At 43.3% G+C, this 18,269-nt stretch overlaps 2 long non-coding RNA genes across 10 annotated transcripts in view; one reads left to right on the top strand and one right to left on the bottom strand.

Moving 5' to 3' along the window:
* LOC116740065 overlaps positions 1-12,840 on the top strand; it is a 31,675-nt gene extending 18,835 nt beyond the window's left edge. The window contains exons 5-7 of one of the 3 annotated variants that reach the window (XR_004345798.1): positions 1,994-2,087; positions 10,237-10,390; positions 10,679-12,840. This is a non-coding gene — a long non-coding RNA (uncharacterized LOC116740065). Of the gene's footprint in view, positions 1-1,993; positions 2,088-7,777 lie in introns of all 3 variants that reach the window. The other 2 variants (XR_004345797.1, XR_004345799.1) reach the window with 2 other exon arrangements.
* On the bottom strand, positions 224-17,969 carry LOC116740064. Of its 7 annotated transcripts, none has more exons than XR_004345792.1 (9): positions 14,378-17,969; positions 11,248-13,924; positions 10,792-10,870; positions 9,301-9,550; positions 8,896-8,956; positions 6,321-6,431; positions 3,364-3,418; positions 1,643-1,889; positions 224-1,102 (listed from the first exon to the last, which is right to left on the bottom strand). It is a non-coding gene; the product is annotated as an uncharacterized LOC116740064 (long non-coding RNA). The 7 variants fall into 7 exon arrangements; XR_004345794.1 differs by having other exon boundaries at positions 9,301-9,527; XR_004345791.1 differs by having other exon boundaries at positions 10,792-13,924.
* Between the last annotated feature and the right edge of the window lie 300 nt (positions 17,970-18,269).

Here is an 18,269-nt window from a genome sequence, read left to right as displayed (position 1 = left end):
CATAATGTATGCAACTGCAACAGGGAAACGGAGGCTTCATTCCAGTGTCCTGCAGTGAGGGAGCGTCCCATCAGAGACAGGGCAAAAACCTGATTTTCTACCAGACTGGAAGCTCCATGCAGGGAGGGTTTTCTGTCTTTCTCGTTTATTATTCTAGCTTGATGCCTAGAACACAGATAACCATATGGTGCTTCTCAGTAAATATTTGATAAATAAATGAATGGGTAATAATCTGACACATTTATTTGATTTACTGTCATTCTTCATCATCTCCTCAAAAAACATTTATTCATTGCCCCTAAACAAACATCAGAATGTAAGAATCAGGAAAACAGGACTTTTGGTGGTGTATTATTTATCTCTTGCTGTGTAACAAACTACCCCAAAACTCAGCAGCTGAAAATAACAAACATTTCTTATCTCACACCATTTCTGAGGTCAGGAATCACTGAGAACAGTCTGGACAGGTGGCTCTGGCTCAAGGTTTCTTGTAAGTAGTCACGATATAGTCAGGGTGTTGGTCGAGGCCGCCAACATCTAAAGGCTTGACTGGAGTTGGAGGATCTGCTTCTCAGATGGAGCTCACAGGGCTGCTGGCTGGAGGCCTCAGTTCCTCCCCATGTGGACTTTTCCATAATGCTGCTTGAATATTCTCAGGACATGGCCGTTGCCTTCCAGAGGGAAAGAGCAAGGAGGAAACCGCAGTGTGTTTTCTGACTAGGCTCGGGTGTTGCTCAGTGTCACCTGCATAATATTCTACTCCTTAGAAACAAGTCATGAGGTCCAGCCTAAGCTCAAAGGGAGAGGCTTCTGCCTTTTGAAGGGGGAGTGTCACAGAATATTTTCCCCCAATGTGTTTACACTTTAAAAAGTTTTTTTATTGAAGTACGGTTGATTTACAGTGTTTCAGGTGTAGAGCAGAGTGATTCAGTTAGACATACATATATTCTTTTTCAGATTCTTGTAGACATCTTAAAACCACCAGTGTCTATTCCATTCAGTGTTGTGTTTCTAGCATCTAGAGATGCCTGGCTCCTATAATAGATGCTTCATCAGAGCTGGTTCCAGGTTGGTAGGCCTTGAAGGTTATAAAATTTGGGGGCTTTAAGAGGAAGGATGTAGAAAAGTTATGAAAAATGTTATAAAAGTTAGTATTTATTTAGAATAAAAGAATATACTACAAATTACCCAATTCTTAAAGCTGAAAATAGCACTGACATCACAAAATCCTCCAAATAACATCTTTATATTTTATTAACTACCTGACTTTTCCTGTAATGTGCGTTTCCTATGTATTTTGGCTGCACGCTCTTGGATTACCTGTTAATATGACAGTGATCTTGGATTATCATTTTCTTTAGAGAGACTACTAGAAAGAAGATTTAATCTTTCCACCATCAGGATTGATCAGAATTTGTTGTTGTCAATTTAGAAAAGTTTCTTTTGGCTTTGCAACACATTACTGGTTAGGTGATGTAAATTTTTAGGATTGTTGTGTCAGATTTGGGAAAACATCTGTCCAGTTGTTTATAATATGACCTGTAAGATTTTAGGCAATTTGAGTTTTCCAGGGCAGTGATACTCTTTGAATGATGACACCCATTAACTAGTTTGTAACGATGGAGCGTTTCTTTTGCGTTACCTTTGTCAGTGCCAATACTTCTTCTTCCTGGCTGACCATTATCGTGTGCTCCTCTTCAGCAGACTGTAATGGTTAATTTTGTGTGTCAGCTTGACTGGATCATGGGTTGCCCAGATGTTGGTTAAATGTTATTTCTGGGAATGGCTGTGAAGGTGTTTCCCGATGAAATTAGCATTTGAATCAGTGGACTCAGTAAAGCAGTGCGCCCTCCCCAGTGTGGGTGGGCGTCATCCAGTCCATTGAGAGCCTGAATAGAACAAAAAAGCAGAGGAAGGAAGAATTCAGCCCTTCCTGACTCACTGCTTGAATGGGGACATTGATTTTCTTATCCTAGGTACTCCTGTTTTTTAGGCCTTTGGACTCAGACTGGAACTACACCACGGGGTCTCCTGGGCTGCCAGGTTATAGACAGAAAATTGTGCCACTTCTCAACCTCCATAATGGCGTGAGTCAATTTCCTAATAATCTCTTCCTGTACTTACATATCCTATTGATTCTGTTTTTCTGGAGAATCGTGATTAATAGAATGATTTTAAAAACCCAGTTATTAGTTAAAAACCTAGTTATTAGTTTTATTCAAAATTATGTTTTACTGGTACCACTTATACTTTGACAGAGAACTCACCAGAGTTCCAAGGTCAAGGTGTATCAAATATAATAAGTTCCCTGATATATGAGAAATGCACCACATTTGACTATCCTGTGTGTCTTCACACACATACTTGCTATTTATGGAACTGTCACACTGAAATTTAAATTTCGGTGTCCGTATATACAGTTTTATTGGAACTTAGACATGCTCATCCATTTACTTACCGTGTACAGCTGCTTTCATGCTGCAGCGTCAGAGTTGAGGAATTGAGGCGGAGCCCACAGATCCGACAAAGCTTAAGGTGTATAGTATTTGGTGCTTTACAAAAAATCTGTTGACCAACCCCTGTCCTATGGAGATGAGCAAGAGACACACTCACCTTCTTGGCCTCCTGAAGCAATGGCCATTTTTCAGTCCCTAAAATATACCAGTCTGTGTACTGACTCAAGACTAACCTGTCTGCTCTTCTCTCTGGAGAACAATCTTCTCTCAGCCATTTTTGGTCTGATCATATTCATCCTTCAAGCAATTTCCCCTACCTAGAGAAGACTTCTCTGGCAACCTGTCTAAAACAGTTTCTATTATTCTTTTTTATTTTTAAATTTTTGGCTGTGTTGGGTCTTTGTTGCTGCATGCGGGCTTTCTCTAGTTGTGGCGAACGGGGGCTACTCTTCGGTTGCGGTGCACCAGCTTCTTATTGCGGTGGCTCCTCTCATTGTGGAGCACGGGCTCTAGGTGCGTGGGCTTCAGTAGCTGTGCCTCGTGGGCTCTGTAGTTGTGGCTCGCGGGCTCTAGAGTGCAGGCTCAGTAGTTGTGGTGCACGGGCTTTGTTGCTCCGTGGCTTGTGGGATCTTCCCGGACCAGGGCTTGAACCGGTGTCCCCTGCATTGGCAGGCGGATTCTTAACCACTGTGCCACCAGGGAAGGCCAGTTTCTATTATTCTTAACCCTTGTTTCCTGTTCTTTTCAATCGTAGTCCTGCCCGTGGTTTGTAATTATTGACTTGACTTGTTCGTTAAGGTTGCTGCCCCTTTTACTCTGCAAATTCCCTGTCAACATCCCAGGGTGGGTAAGAGCGTGAGCTCTGAAACCAGACAGCCTAGGTTTGAATCCCAGCTTTGTCACTTACAAGTTGTGGAAGCTTGGGTAAGTCACTTATCTTCTTGCTTCTTCCGTTTTCTCATCTGCAACATAGGGATAATCATAGTAACTACATAGTAAACATAGTAAGTACTACATTCAGCTTTGAGGATTAAATAAGTTGTAGATAAAGCATTAAGAAGGAAGCAGCAAAGGAAGCCATAAACAAAAGGAAAAGACAACCTACGGGCTGGGAGAATATATTCGCCAACAATGCGACCGACAAGGGCTTAATTTCCAAAATATACAAACAGCTCATACAACTCAATATCAAAACAAACAACCCAATCAAAAAATGGGCAGAAGACCTAAATAGACATTTCTCCAAAGAAGACATACCGATGGCCAACAGGCACATGAAAAGGTGCTTAACATTGCTAATTATCAGAGAAACGCAAATCAAAGCCACAGTGAGGTATCACCTCACAGGGTCAGTATGGCCACATCAAAAAGTCTACAAATAATAAACGCCAGAGAATGTGGAGAAAAGGGAGCCCTCCTCCACTGGTGGTAAGAATGTAAATTGGTGCAGCCACTGGAAAAGAGTTTGGGGGTTCCTTAAAAAAACTAAAAATAGAGTTACTATATGATCCAGCAGTCTCACTCCTAGGCATATATCAGAAAAAGATGAAAACGCTAATTCAAAAAGATAATGCACCCCAACGTTCCTAGCAGTACTGTTTGCAATAGCAAAGACACAGAAGCGACCAAAGTGTCCACTGACAGATGAATGGATAAAGAAGATGTGGCATATATACACACACACACACACACACACACACACACACACACAATGGATTATTCAGCTATCAAAAAGAATGAAATAATGCCATTTGCAGCAGTGTGGTGGACTTAGAGAGATTATCATACTAAGTGAAGTAAGTCAGAAAGACAAATACTATATATCCACGTATATGTGAAATCTAAAAAAAATGATATAAATGAACTTATTTACGAAACAGAAATAGACTCACAGACATAAAAAAAAAAATCTTATGGCTGCCAAAGGGGAAAGGGAGGGGAAGAAGGGTAAATTAGGAGTTTGGGATTAACAGATATGCACTACTATATATAAAATAAACAAGGACCTACTGTATAGCACAGGGAACTATATTCAACATCTTCCTCCTATAATGGAAAAGAATCTGAAAAATGTGTGTGTGTATATATATGTGTGTGTATGTGTATATATATATCTCTGAATCACTTTGCTGTACACCTGAAACTAACACAACATTGTAAATCAATTATACTTCCAAAAAAATACTAGTAAAAAAACAAAACACGAAACCCAGTACCTGGTAAGCAATTGATAAGGGTTAGCTATTAATACTTAGTACTGTATCTTCAGGGTTGAACACAAGAGTACAACCAGTATCTCTTTGAGTGAAAAATGTTTTTGGAATGAAGCATTTGTGGAAATGAAGGCTTTTATCTGGTGCCTCATACCTCTTATTTTTTAACCATATGCTGTTCCATTTAAACATTATGGACCTCAAGTTTCATTTAGTCCATGAAAGGCTATAAGTGACCTTGACCTTGATTTACATAACAAATCAGTAAGACAAGTGTTTGAAGCTTTTTTTTTTTTTGGCGGTACACGGGCCTCTCACTGTTGTGGCCTCTCCCGTTGCGGAGCGCAGGCTCAGCGGCCATGGCTCACAGGCCCAGCGACTCCGCGGCATGTGGGATCTTCCCGGACCGGGGCATGAACCCGTGTCCTCTGCATCGGCAGGTGGACTCTCAACCACTGCGCCACCAGGAAAGCCCTGAAGCATTTTTTTTTACTTACTTTTTTTTGGGGGTGTGGGTAATTTAGTATCTGTCACGGTATGCCCACGGACAGATTAAGACCTATAAGTATTATGAGGCCTACATCAGTCAGCTATTGCCATGCTAATGTCATGTAACAAATCACCCAAAGCTCAGTGGCTTAAAACAATAATTGTTTAATCTCACAAAAGCATCTGCAAGTTGGCTGGTTTTCAGATGATCTAGACTGTCTGGGCTGGGCTTCAAGGTGTGGGTTGCATCAGGGTCTGCTCTAGGTGTCTCTCATCCTCCTTGAATGAACAGGCATGTTCTTCTCACGGCACCGTTGGACATGCAAAAAGAGTGAGACGCGCGGTGTAAACACGTACTAAGGCTTTGCTTGCATCCTGCTTGCTAACAGCCTATTACCAGCAAAGTTACATGACTGAGTCCAAATCAGTGGGTCAGGGAAGTATATTCCATCCAAAGCAGGCGTGGGAGAGGTGTATTTCCTGAACAGTAATACACACTATCCCAAGACCCATAACCAAATAAAAGTTAAAATAAAAATCAAACTAAGGGCTCCCCTGGTGGCGCAGTGGTTGAGAGTCCGCCTGCCGATGCAGGGGACACGGGTTTGTGCCCCGGTCCGGGAAGATCTCACATGCCACGGAGCGGCTGGGCCCGTGAGCCATGGCCGCTGAGCCTGCGCGTCCGGAGCCTGTTCTCTGCAACAGGAGAGGCCACAACAGTGAGGCCCGCGTACCGGAAAAAAAAAAAATCCAAACTAAAATGAAAAGTTATATTTTTCAAAGAGATAAAAACATGTACATGTTAAAAATAGCCTTTCTGAATTTTCTGGTTGTCTCCTTTGGCGGGCAAGAGGGGTTGTAATGGTGTCCCTGCTTTTCTGCTCCTTTAAGTGTGTGTCTAGTCTTCATTTGGGGCCAGCCAGCACTGATGACTACTACTTTTTGTATCCTAGTGCCCAGCACTTGGTAGGTATTTGACATAGTTTGTTGAACGCAGTTGTTGAATTCTATAAACGTATGGCACTTGCATCAGAGCATGATAGCTCTATTTGCTTTACAGAAATTCAGGAGCATTGTAGGTATTGCACGTTTCTACATCAAAGCTTTAAAAGTAGTTATGGGGTGTGGAGGTGCACACAACTTCTAACACTGCCGTGCATACCTTGGGGGCCTCCAAGCAAGTCGTTGCCTCTGGGTTTCCTGTTTCTCTGTTTCCCCTGCAATGGAAAAGCGATTGCTTTCTCATCTGATGTTGCTCAAGGGAAATGCGTGCCTGGAAGATAATCAACAGAGAGGAGAGTGTAGACAAGTAAATAAACAGTTTAATGAATATAAGATAAAACTTGAATTAGGGCTTCCCTGGTGGCACAGTGGTTAGGAATCTGCCTGCCGAATGCAGGGGACATGGGTTCAAGCCCTGGTCTGGGAAGATCCCACATGCCGCGGAGCAACTAAGCCTGTGTGCCACAACTACTGGGCCTGCACTCTAGAGCCCGCGAGCCACAACTACTGAGCCCGCATGCCTAGAGCCCTGCTCCGCAACAAGAGAAGCCACCGCAATGAGAAGCCCGTGCACCGCAACGAAGAGTAGCCCCCGCTGGCTGCAACTAGAGAGAGCCTGCGCGCAGCAACGAAGACCCAACGCAGCCAAAAAAAAAAAGCCATGAATTAAAGCCAGCTTTCAGAACCTCACATTTTCCTTTCATCTACTGTTTATTCAGCAATTGCACAATTACAACTTGCATAAATGATTTTATATACCTAATAGTCTGTAAATATCTCCAGTATATGTATGTTTGTAGATAAGGAGGGCAGGGATGATCATGATTGAACAAACATGTTCTGACATAGAAATAACGTTGCAAATATACGATGTTCAGCTTCTACCAACGCTAGTTTTTCCTGACCCGGGGAACTCAGTGTTATGACTTTTATTAACAACTGCCTTTGAGAGTAGGTAGTTATTATGCCACACACTGGGGTGAGATATCTCTATATATTATTCTTCTTAACCCATGTAACAGCACTGCCATGTTAGAACATATCCCTATAGTAAAGAAGGGAACACAGAGATGCAGTAAGTAGCTGGAGCCTGTATTTGAACTCTAACATGCTTCACTAGAAAATCAGGCTGTTTTGAAAGTTGACTACTCACCTGTGTACAGGGAGGGCCAGTTGAGGACAAGCAAGCGTGGCATATAGATATGCATATGACTGTCACGTCTTATTTCTTGCACCAGGATTAATGTAACAGAACACCCAGTGTGGGAAGCCACCTCAGGGCCATCCCCGCCATTCTGCTTTCCTTCAGTTATGTAGTGCAGAGCTTCTTTGTTAGATGACTAAGGTAGGCATGGTAAACACGTCACCCGGATTGTCAGATGCCTCTGGTTTGGAAATGTTCACTCAGAGCCATCAGTGAAGCCCAGAGATGACATCTTACAAGCTGGTGATAAAGCTTCAAGTAGCTTCCACTGTGAGAAGGGCTTAATTATGTGTGATTTTTCAAGCAGTATCTGTAGATTATACAGATAAGATGTCTCCTTTCTGTCTGCTGTGTGCCTTGTACTAGCACCCTTATTGAATCGTGACTGTTGCCTCTCCTTGGTTGTGAATTAGGGCCCCAGGAGCCTCCAGTCAGGTTTAGCCATTGTCCTCACGAAGCTCATTATTGCTCTTTTGGTTGAAATTTGAAGGGAAGAACAACCATTAGGTAAGTATGCAATGTCAGGGGAGCAATTTGGTTTGAAAAGTCTCAGAAACGGCCTTTAAAAAAAAAAAAAAACAACCGTCTAGGGCATTTCTTTTTTGAAAAAATAAGTTGAGTATTTTTGTTTAAAAAAAAAAGAGGGTTTCTGCCTTTCCAGTTAAGAGCAATCTTTAAAAGGCATCCAGAAAGAAAAAAAGTTGGCTCTGTTTTCTGAATTGCTAGTTGGGAGAACAAAAGCAGCAAGGGAAAGTTTGACTTGACTTCCTCTGCAATTTGTTTATATCATCGGAGCAGAAAGAATCTCAGGGCTCAGCTCGCCACTTCCTGAATAAAGAGAGAAAAATGCCCAGAGTGCTGGATTCACTGAGAGGTGCAGAGCGGTCAGCAGAAATCCTGACCGACTGAGGGGCCCAGAGGGCAAAGGAAGAATGTTTCTCCTTTCAGCTACAACCTGAGATAACTGCGAGGTCCCCAGTCACCAAATACTCCCCCAGCCCTCCGAGTGGCCACAGGGAGGCCAGCTGGGAGGAAGGTGCAGGCTTCCCTGGCTTGTTGCTATGGAGTCGGCGTCATCCAAGACAGTATTGTCAGTCAGTCCAATTCAAAGACAAGCAGTGGCAGTAATGGAACTGCATTGAAATTACAAATATTTACTTGAAAAAAAAAAAAGTCCAAATCAGATGTAACTGAGATGATGAGGTTCTGTTTACTTCTCTAGGTAGTAGCCGGGAAACAGCCAAACCAGTTAGGGTAGGAAATTTTCTTTTTTTGGTCAGGTATGTACTGAATCACTGGCAGCAAACTTCAGGGATTTTTAAGAGAGAAGATTTCTTTCTCTCTAGGTTCTCCTGGGCAGACTGCCTGTATTCCCTCCCCTCCACACACTTTTTTAAAAGCAGTTCGAGGCCAGCTGAGCTCATTTTGATTATTGCTGTTAGTTTCCTGCCACTTGTCTTTGTAGGCTGGAGTGAGGCCTAAGGATTTAGATGAAAAACCTCAGGCTGCTCTCCTCTTCGAGAAATCTTACCTGTGTGGTTTCCTATCTTGCCTTTTCATAACTTATTCGGTTGAGGTCTGCCATAGCTGGCCTATTAAAGAGAAATTTGAAATCAGTGGGTGAAAGGGCTAAGAAAGAGAAAAATACAGTTGAGCAGTGAATGTACTTGGCTGAGTACCCTTATGGGAGACTGATTTCATTGGCCTTTGGAACACTGGAGGGGATTGCAAAACATGCAGCTAGAACAGAGAGAGAATGCAGATGGGGGGGGTTGCAGAATGGGGAGACAAAGAGGGTTTCCCTTTCCTCAGAAAGCGGGGATCATCCTCCTTACTAAAGTGCGTTTCTTGGGGCAGCTCAGAAGGAGAAAATGCCAGGCAATAAGGGTGGTGGCCATTTGAATAATGAATAGTATAACACGCAGTGATTTCAAACCTCACAGTTTGTTATTGGAAGTTTTTCTTCCCATTTGGAGGGCAGGTTTCCATCAATTCTCTTGTCTAATTCCTGCTTCCTGCCAAGCTGCTTCTGTTTTCAAGAAAACACTTGGGTCATCGTTTGAGAGCTTCAAAAACCTCAGTGTTCAATTAGCCTCCTTTTGAATCCCTTCTGACGGTTGGTTAAATATGGGTCCAAAGTCCTTTCTGTGAGTAGGGCTGATCCTGGGGTGAGGAAACTTAATTTTCTGAGTGTTAAGAAACAAAAATAATGTTTTAACAGCACCATTACTAGAAAACTTGGAAATTGCACTCTTCTAGTCTGTTCTGTTCAATTCCATTTTATGGACCTCTGAACATTTCATAGTACAAAGGGCTATTATATAAAAAGGACACTTGGATATCCTTCTTAAAGGTTCCCTTGTACTTTCATAGCATGTTTACAAGGTTACTAAGTATGCTTTCTCATCACTGTATTTTAAATGGCTCGACTACTACTCCCACGTTTGAGAATCATTGAAACTGCCTGAATGGAACCGGGATATCCTTTGTTCCCCATTGATTCGGAAACAAAAGATGCAGGAAAAAAAGTTTATTTTGCTGCTGAATGCCATATGCAGATGAACGCATTGTCGATTAAATTAAACCAAGGATCTGAAGGCTTTTTCAAGCCTTAGAAAGAATGTTCTTACAGTTACGGTACATGCTAGAATTTGCCCTCCAGTTTTCATTTATTCTGTTGTGCCTGTGTCTCACGTGGGGTTATTTAAGTCACACACCCAAGTCTTCAGGAATAATAAAGCGTAATCAATAGAGGAGAATCAGCATCAAAAAAGACCAAAGTTGCTGTGTTGTTTCTTAGGTGGGAAAATACCAGCTGGACATAAGTAGGCAGTGCCCTCCATTCATTTCCTCCCTTCTCCATCTTTTCCAGTTTCTCTAGACCCGAGATTCTCATTTTCGGCACTGTTGACATTTGGACTGGGTCATTCTGCGTTGCAGGGGGCTGTCCTGTGCGTTGTGGAGTGTCTACCAGCTTCCTGGGCCTAGACCCCAGATGCTGGCGGCACCCCCCACAGTCATGACAGGTAACCTGGGCTCCTATAGCTGCCACATGTCCCCTAGGAGGGGGGTGGGGAGGGCGTTTGGATCGCCTCGGGTTGAGAACCACTGTTTTAGAGCAACCCACCCACAGAATCCTGTTTGAAGGAGGAAGAGAAGATTAACTTAGTGTTCAGCCAGCGATAGTGAAAATCACTGGTTACAAAGCAGTTATTTTAATCAGTTCATAAAGTTAGATCTCAGAATATGAGAGAGAGAGCAAGAGAAGGAATCAAAGGACTCAGACAACATAATAGCTGCCCTTCATTTTACAGGTGGGGACCACAGCAGGAAGTGCATCCCAGCATATACAGCTAGATGGTGAGCTAAGGCTAGTTATTGTCAGCTTTTTTTCTTGTTATTTCAAGTAGTTCATGGATTCACTTACCTATCGTTGTGCCCCTCCTGCTGGGAAGCATCTCAGAGTAGACGGGAAACAACGCTTCTCAGGATCCTTTTCCTTATGACTGTGAAGTAATTAATATTCACTAATTTAATTTTCAGTGGCTAGAAATGGGCATGTAGTACAGTAATACACATTTTATGAGATACTGTTAGAATAATAAAAATGTATCGTAATGACAATATGGCTAAAGAAGTTTAAAACACGTCTTAATAAAGATGTATCTGTTTCACCAGGATATATAGTTCACATCAACTATTTTTATGAAATATTGAACAAGAGAAGCAGTGCCCAGAACCACGTGATCTGAGCCCTGTATGTACAATAACGAAGCTATCAGTGTTCATTTTGAGTATTTTTTTTTAAGTTTTAAATGAAGTGTTTTGAACGCTGTGACAAGTGGACAGAATGAATGGTGCAATGGTCAGTACACGTACTTACTGCCAAGATTTGCTGGTTTCCAGCTTTCCCATTTCAGAGCCTTCACTGGTCCTTTTGGCAGTCATTTATCTGCATGGCTCATTCCCTCCTTCCCTCATCCAGGCTGAAATGGCACCTTCTCAGGCCTCCCAGTCTTTCTTTACAGTGGCACAACTACAGTGTATTTTATATGATGAACAGAGGGCACCATCCGTCACTTGCCCGCCAGCCCTGCTTTAATTTTTTATAGCACATATTATATATAAATATGTATTTGGTTTACTTATTTGTCTGTTTCCTCCAACTAGAATCTAGCATGACTCCCTGACGGCTTTGTTTTATCTAGTAGCGCTCAGAACAATGCCTACCTAGTACACAGTAGGCGCTCAGTAAATACCTGTTGAATGAAAGTGTTGTCTGGGCAAACTGGGGGCACGAGCGGGCTGGTAACAATTTAGTGTGGGTTGATGCAGTCTTGCACTCTTGTAAATGACCTTTGTCTTCTCAAGTGTAATATTTAATATTTAATTGGCATGACAAGTTAACTATTGCAAGCGGTTAATCATTTGTTCATTTTAAATAACAGGTTGTTTTTTAATAGAAGTCTAATGAAGAAAATAATAATGGACTCCCAGCCTACTGATTAGAGAAGCCTACTGATATTTAAACAGCAAAACAAAAGTACATGCTTATAGTTAGAAACTTGAAATTGCATAGAAAAGTTACAGAATAAAAAGCAGAAGACATTCCCCTATCTACAAAAAGAAACACTTGTAACCAATTTCTCATGAGTTGTTCCAGAAAATTTCTCTGTGCCCATAGGTGTACATTTACTAGCAAAATATACCTTAAATTGCTTTAAAGGCGCACACACACATGCATACACACATACCAGAATGGTTTCTTTAACCCTTGCACAGTTTGTACTTAGATACTTATTTGCTCAACTATGTGTTGAACATCTCTCTTCCATCCAACTGTACCTGCCTGTCCACCATTCTATCCCCGGTGCCTGGCACACAGCAAGCCTCATTACCTGTTCGTTGAACAACTGGTTAAACTGGTACACAGTCTTCAACAGCAGGTGCTATGCTTTTATTAATGTACCGTGTCGTGGCCAAAACACGATCCTTATGCCATTGGTGAAGTTCCTTAGGATTTGTATTCAATGAACATTTATACATTTTTAAAAATTGTTAGCATTCTAGGTGTTTTCACGTGAATTAGCTCATGCAGTCCTCAGGCAGATCTCCTAAGGTGATTATTTTCATTTGTTTTTCAAATGAGAAAGACTCAGATATCAAGACCGAACTATAGATGAAGATGTAATATTAGGAAAAAGTTCTAGGCCTCCATGCCCTATTTCTATTTCTTGGTTACTTCATTTTTTTTTTTTTTTTTTTACCAATCTCAGCAGTCAGAATGCTGTGACCGTTTGAGCTGAGCTTTAAGTACCAAATATTTCTATATAGTCTGTCGTGTCACAAAGATACATTTCAAGTCTCTCTAATTAGCCCAGCAGATGAAACAAAGATCTGAAGACTCACTAAACACTAACAAAACAAACAAGCAAACAGAAAATTCCTCTAACACAAGAGAAACTTCTTGACAGTGTAAAAAATGAATCCACCTGGCTTCTAAGAAGCAGGTCTGAGCAGCTCAGAATCAAAACACAGGAAGTAAGTTGTAAATGGCAGAATGAATAAAACAGCTATTTTGGGGATGAAACAGAAGTTGCTCTCTGTGCTTTAGATGTCACCTTTCAAAGTGAGGAGGGAGCACGTGGGGTCGAAATGTTCACCCAGGGGCTCCATTTTCAAAAAGAAACAGCCGGCATACAACTCAGTAAATAAGAAAAACATCGAACTACATGGCTAAAAATGGGCGAACTTTACGGCATGTAAATTATATCTCAAGGTGTTAAAGAAAAAAAGGAAGAGCCAAATTAAGTTAAAAGTTGTTTTATCTTTGCCAGAGCGCGTGTGTGTGTGTCTGTGTGTACTGTGGTCTGTGCGTCCAGTATGCGGGGACTCAAAGGTTACTGTTTAATATTATGTAGAAAACATGTGCAGAGCCAAGGAGGTGAAAACAGTTCTCTCATAAAAAGACCACGGGGCTGGGGGGCTCCTGGTCTTTTTATGAGAGATGAACCTTTTGTCCTGGAGGTGTCATCACGTCCTCCTACTGGGGCGAAACCACAGAGCATAAAGCTTGCCTCCCGCTTGCCGCTTCCCTGTTGATTCTGTTCCCTCGTAATAGCAGCCTTGTTCCATCTGCTGGGATTCAGAGATTTATGGAGGCAGAGTGTGAGGGGAATTATTTCCAAAAGAAATAATCGCAGGAACAGTGAGACGGGAGGAGGAGGAGGAGAGAGAGAGGGAGGGAGAGAGAAACAGAAACAGAAGAGAGTAATTTCCAGGACAGAGTAAAATTGGCTGTCATGTCATTAAAGTGTTAAAGCACTGCAAGCAGTGTAAACTGACGCCGGTGCCTTATGAAGAGCCTTCTGTTGGGACTGGACGAGTGAAATGAAACGCAGAGGGGAAGGGGGTGGGGGGGGGAGGACCTGCTCGCTGCCAGGGGCAGGGCTTCGCGGTTAAACCTTGGGCCGTGGTTTGATGCCCTTCTGACTCACGGAGACAGAGGCCACCTGCCAGCCTGGGGTCCGGCGAGACCTCACACTCCACGTGAGCACCTCCTGTGGGAAGAAGGAGAAAAAGATGCACGAGCAAACCTCAAAATTACGACAAAAGAAAACAAAGCCTTAGTCTAAAAAACCAAGTGAGGTTATTTTTCTGAGAATTACATAAGCAAATGCCCCACGCTTACCTCTGATTATTATCTCTTAATCATAGGTTTAAAAATGCCAGTAAAACTATGTCAGGCTAGGACAGAGGTTACTTTGGGGAAAGAAGAATGATTAGGAGAGGACACGGGGACTTTCAGGGTGCTGATTTCCCGGATATGTGACAACTTTGGGAAAATTCATCAAGCTGGATAGTTCCAATTTGCGATTATGTATAGTTTACTAACACTAAAAAAATGCCAATATCATCTCCCTGTGCCTCCTTCCTCATTCATTTCAAAGAGAGCTTGGCTCCTCCTAGCTGTGTCGCCCCCACTTAGCTCATGGTAGCCTTCAACGACTTACCTCAAGACTGCAGCAGCATCCTGGATTCTTCTTTCATCCTGCTGGCCCTGCCTCCAAAGCAGATTCCACATCTCTCTGATTTACTCCATCTCCAGTGGCCTTCCAAGTCGACGTCCTGTTTGGCTAGACGACGGTTAATGGACTGCCAGTCAGGTTTCCTGCTCCCTCTAGTGCTAATCCAGTCTCCAAAGTTACCTTTTTTAAAAATGGAAATCAGGTGACCACATCCTCCCTCAAAGTCAGCTTCCCATCACATGTAAAGTAAGACCCAGCTGTGGGTAAGCCTTCTGGAGTTGCTTTCCTTCTACTCCTCTAAGTTCATTCCTTCCTCCGGGACTTGGCTTTGCTGTCCCTGTCCTGGGTCTCAGCTCTCCCGTCACCTGCCCACCGAGGCCGCCCCCAGTCAACTATGACAGTCACCACTCCCCATCACGTTACCATCACGACACCTGGCACTATATGACAGGTTAGGTTGTCTCTTAGTTGTGGTGTTGACGGGATTTCTCCCTCACTAGGATATAGGTTCCCAGAGAGGCAAGGACTGTGTCTGTCCTGTCAGTATCTCCAGTTGGATGTTATAAAAATAGTCTGAAACATCACATGCCTGAAACCCAGCCTCTGGAATTCTCCCTCCCCACCATCACCACCTCCCTCCAACCTGCTTTCCTCATAGTACTCTGCTCGTGGCAACTGTTCATTCAGTGACTCAGGCCAGAAATATTGGAGTCACCCCTGACACCCTTTTCTCCCCTCACATCGCACCTTCAATCCATCAGCACTTCCTGGTGCTCTTACCTTCACAGAGCCTGACAACTCATCTGCCACGTCCTGCCCCTGCCCTGGTGCAGGCAGAAAAAGGGTTCCTGGAGCTGCCTTAACAACCCCCTACATCTCCCTGGGTCCCCCTTTCCATTTAGTCTCCAGAGTCAGGTTATTTGAAATTTTTTTTTTTTTTTTTTTTAGCCGCTCCGCACGGTTTGTGGAATCTTTAGTTCCCTGACAAAGGATTGAACCCAGGCCCTTGGCAGTGAGAGTGGAGTCCTAACCATTGGACCACCAGGGAATTCCATCAAAAATAATTTTAAATCCCACATCTCTTTCCAGATGTGTCTTTCCAATGACTCCCCATCTCAGAGCAAAATCTAAAAAAGTCCTTCGGTGACCTGCACGCATCTGCTCCCCTGACTGCCTCACCCACCCTCTTTCCCTTGCTTTCTCCACTGTGGCCACACTAACCAAGGGCACACCCCCTCAGACCTTTGCACCTGCTGCTCTTTCCGGAATTCTCCCCCAGGTGCCCCTCACTGTGTTCTCTCACTTGTTGGGGTCTCTGCCCAAGGAGGCTTTCTCCAGCATCTCTCTCCAAAATTGCCCCCATCCTGACCCTCCCTATTTCTCTCCTCTACTTATTTTTCTCCAAAGCACTTAAGGCTCCACAAACTTATGTCATATTTATGTATTCATTGATGGTCCCTTCCCCCTAAGTTCCATGAGGGTAGAGATTTTTGTCTCTTTGTCACGGCTGTGTCCTCATTGCCCACATTTGTGCCTGGCAGATAGTAAACACTTATAGGTTATTAATAATTAATTGAATGAGAAGTATTCATGCTAAATATTCTTTAGCATGAATATATAGTGTTCATGCTAAAGATTTAAGTCCTCATATAGTGAGTGAATGAATGATAATAGAACATTGCCAAAGTCATTAAATCAACAAAGATATACAGAGTTTCTGTTGTGGGTGTGAAACCAATCTAACCTGTTCTACGGTAGTATATACAACAGACAAGATCTCTGGTCACCTGGAACTTGCAGTCTACTTGGGGAAAGCAACTGATCCAACAACTGCAAAAAGCATCTCATTACAAACTTGGTATTGCTGGGAAGAAAGAGGACCTTCTGAGATCATAGCTCCATTAGAACTGGGAAGGCTTCCTCAGAGGAGGTGACATTTGAGGTGAGATGAGAAAGTTTGGGTGTACAGGGAAGTGGGGGACTGGGGAGAGCATTTGTGGCAGAAGAAAATTCCAGTACAGAGCTCCCCTCCCCACCCCCAGACTTTTAATCCAACGCGTATGGATTAATCAATTACATCTTACTGTTTCCAAGATCCTAGTGAGCCTTGGTATTTGGTTTCTGATATTTACTATTAAGTTCATTTTTTAGCTGCCAATATTAGTGATGGTTATGATTCTTTTCCTGATGGAGGTGGGAACCACCTCCAAACTCAGGAATCCGATTAAATATTGGAGACCTCAGAGTTTATACAGTGTGTGGCTGGATTTTTACATCATCCTTGTTTGTTTTCTTCTTTTTCCAGTCCTTCCACACTGGCTGGTCATTAAAATTTAGAGCTCACCCTGGGTTAAGTGGATGACTTCCTGGAAAACAGCTGGTTGAGCGTCCCCCCCGTGTGCCTCTGAAATAAACATCCCCTTTGGAGAAAGGCTTTCTTTAGTGCCTCCCTGCTCAGCATCTTTTTTGCAATTTACATTCCTGTTTTGCATGACTTCTCAGAAGAAATCTAGAAGAATAATCACTAAAATAACAGCCAAAGGTTATTATGCACTGCCTGGAGCTAGGTACTATTAGTATCCTATATTCAGAGATGATGACCTGAAGCTTGGCAGTTAATGTGTCCCGTATCAATCAATAACTACAAAATGGCAGAGGCAGGCTTTATGTCCAGACCAGATGACTGAAGAACTCGTGCTGTTAATCATCAAGCCACAAGGCCTCCTCGACCCCAAACTGGAACGTCTCCTCTTAACTTCATTTTCCCCAGCTGTTAGATGAAGGTGTAGAACCCAAGGTTCTAATTCTTCCAGTCCATGTGCAGACAGTGTGGTTGTATTTTCTCTTGCAAAGGCAACCAACTCTGGCTGACCTGTGCTGAGAAGAGTTTAAGGGACTGATACTGAGTCACTCACAGATGGGGAATTGAGAGCTAAGGAAGGAAAAAGAGAGGAAGGGAGGAAGACAGAGACAGAACCAGAGCCGTCCCATGCATCTAGGGAGCAAGTAGACCTCTCAAAAGTATTCTTATGGAGTAGGGGAGCTACAGTTTGCTTTCCACCCTGCCTCACTCTGGTGAAGATCAACCATCCCAGAATCTACAGTGTGTTGACTTAATCTTGGCTGTGGATTCATCCCTCCGCTAGGAAAGGGCAGAGTGTCTTGACAGTCCCACCGGGGTGACTCATGATGGGGTGCGTATTTCCTCAAAGAAAAATCGGGGCACTGTAACCCAGGCAATGGGAAATGGATGCTAGGCTTCTCAAAAAGAGCTGACCCCACTCTACCGTCAAAAGGTCAGAAGGGAAAACTCTTTTCAGTCTTGATGAAGCCTTTTGCTCCCACTTGGAGCAGCTCGTCCTTATCTAAAGGGTGTCCAGTGCAGGGCCAGGCAAACAGCAGGTGCTTAGCAAGTAGATGTGGGATAAGTAAGTGAACTGAAAAGAAAGAACATCCCTAATGCTGAATCATTGTTCCCGCTTATAGACCAGACATCACACCTCTTTAAAACTAGCATCCTCTGGGTTGGGCTTTTGGGGTAGGTCCCTTCCCAGCCAGAGTTCTTTTTTTTTTTTTTCTTTTTGTGGTACGCGGGCCTCTCACTGTTGTGGCCTCTCCCGTTGTGGAGCACAGGCTCCGGACGCGCAGGCTCAGCGGCCATGGCTCACAGGCCCAGCCACTCCGCGGCATGTGGGATCTTCCCGGACCGGGGCACGAACCTGTGTCCCCTGCATCGGCAGGTGGACTCTCAACCACTGCACCACCAGGGAAGCCCCCAGCCAGAGTTCTTAACCAATTGAGAAATAAGACAAAAGAACGAGCAGGTTGTCTTTGTCCATTCCAGCTGCTGTAACAAAAATACCCCAGACTGGGTGGC

The sequence above is a fragment of the Phocoena sinus genome, chromosome 15 (genome assembly GCF_008692025.1).
Source record: "Phocoena sinus isolate mPhoSin1 chromosome 15, mPhoSin1.pri, whole genome shotgun sequence".
Lineage (NCBI taxonomy): Eukaryota > Metazoa > Chordata > Mammalia > Artiodactyla > Phocoenidae > Phocoena > Phocoena sinus.
Note: the sequence above shows the minus strand (reverse complement) of the source record. Positions and strands in the feature narration are given on the sequence as shown.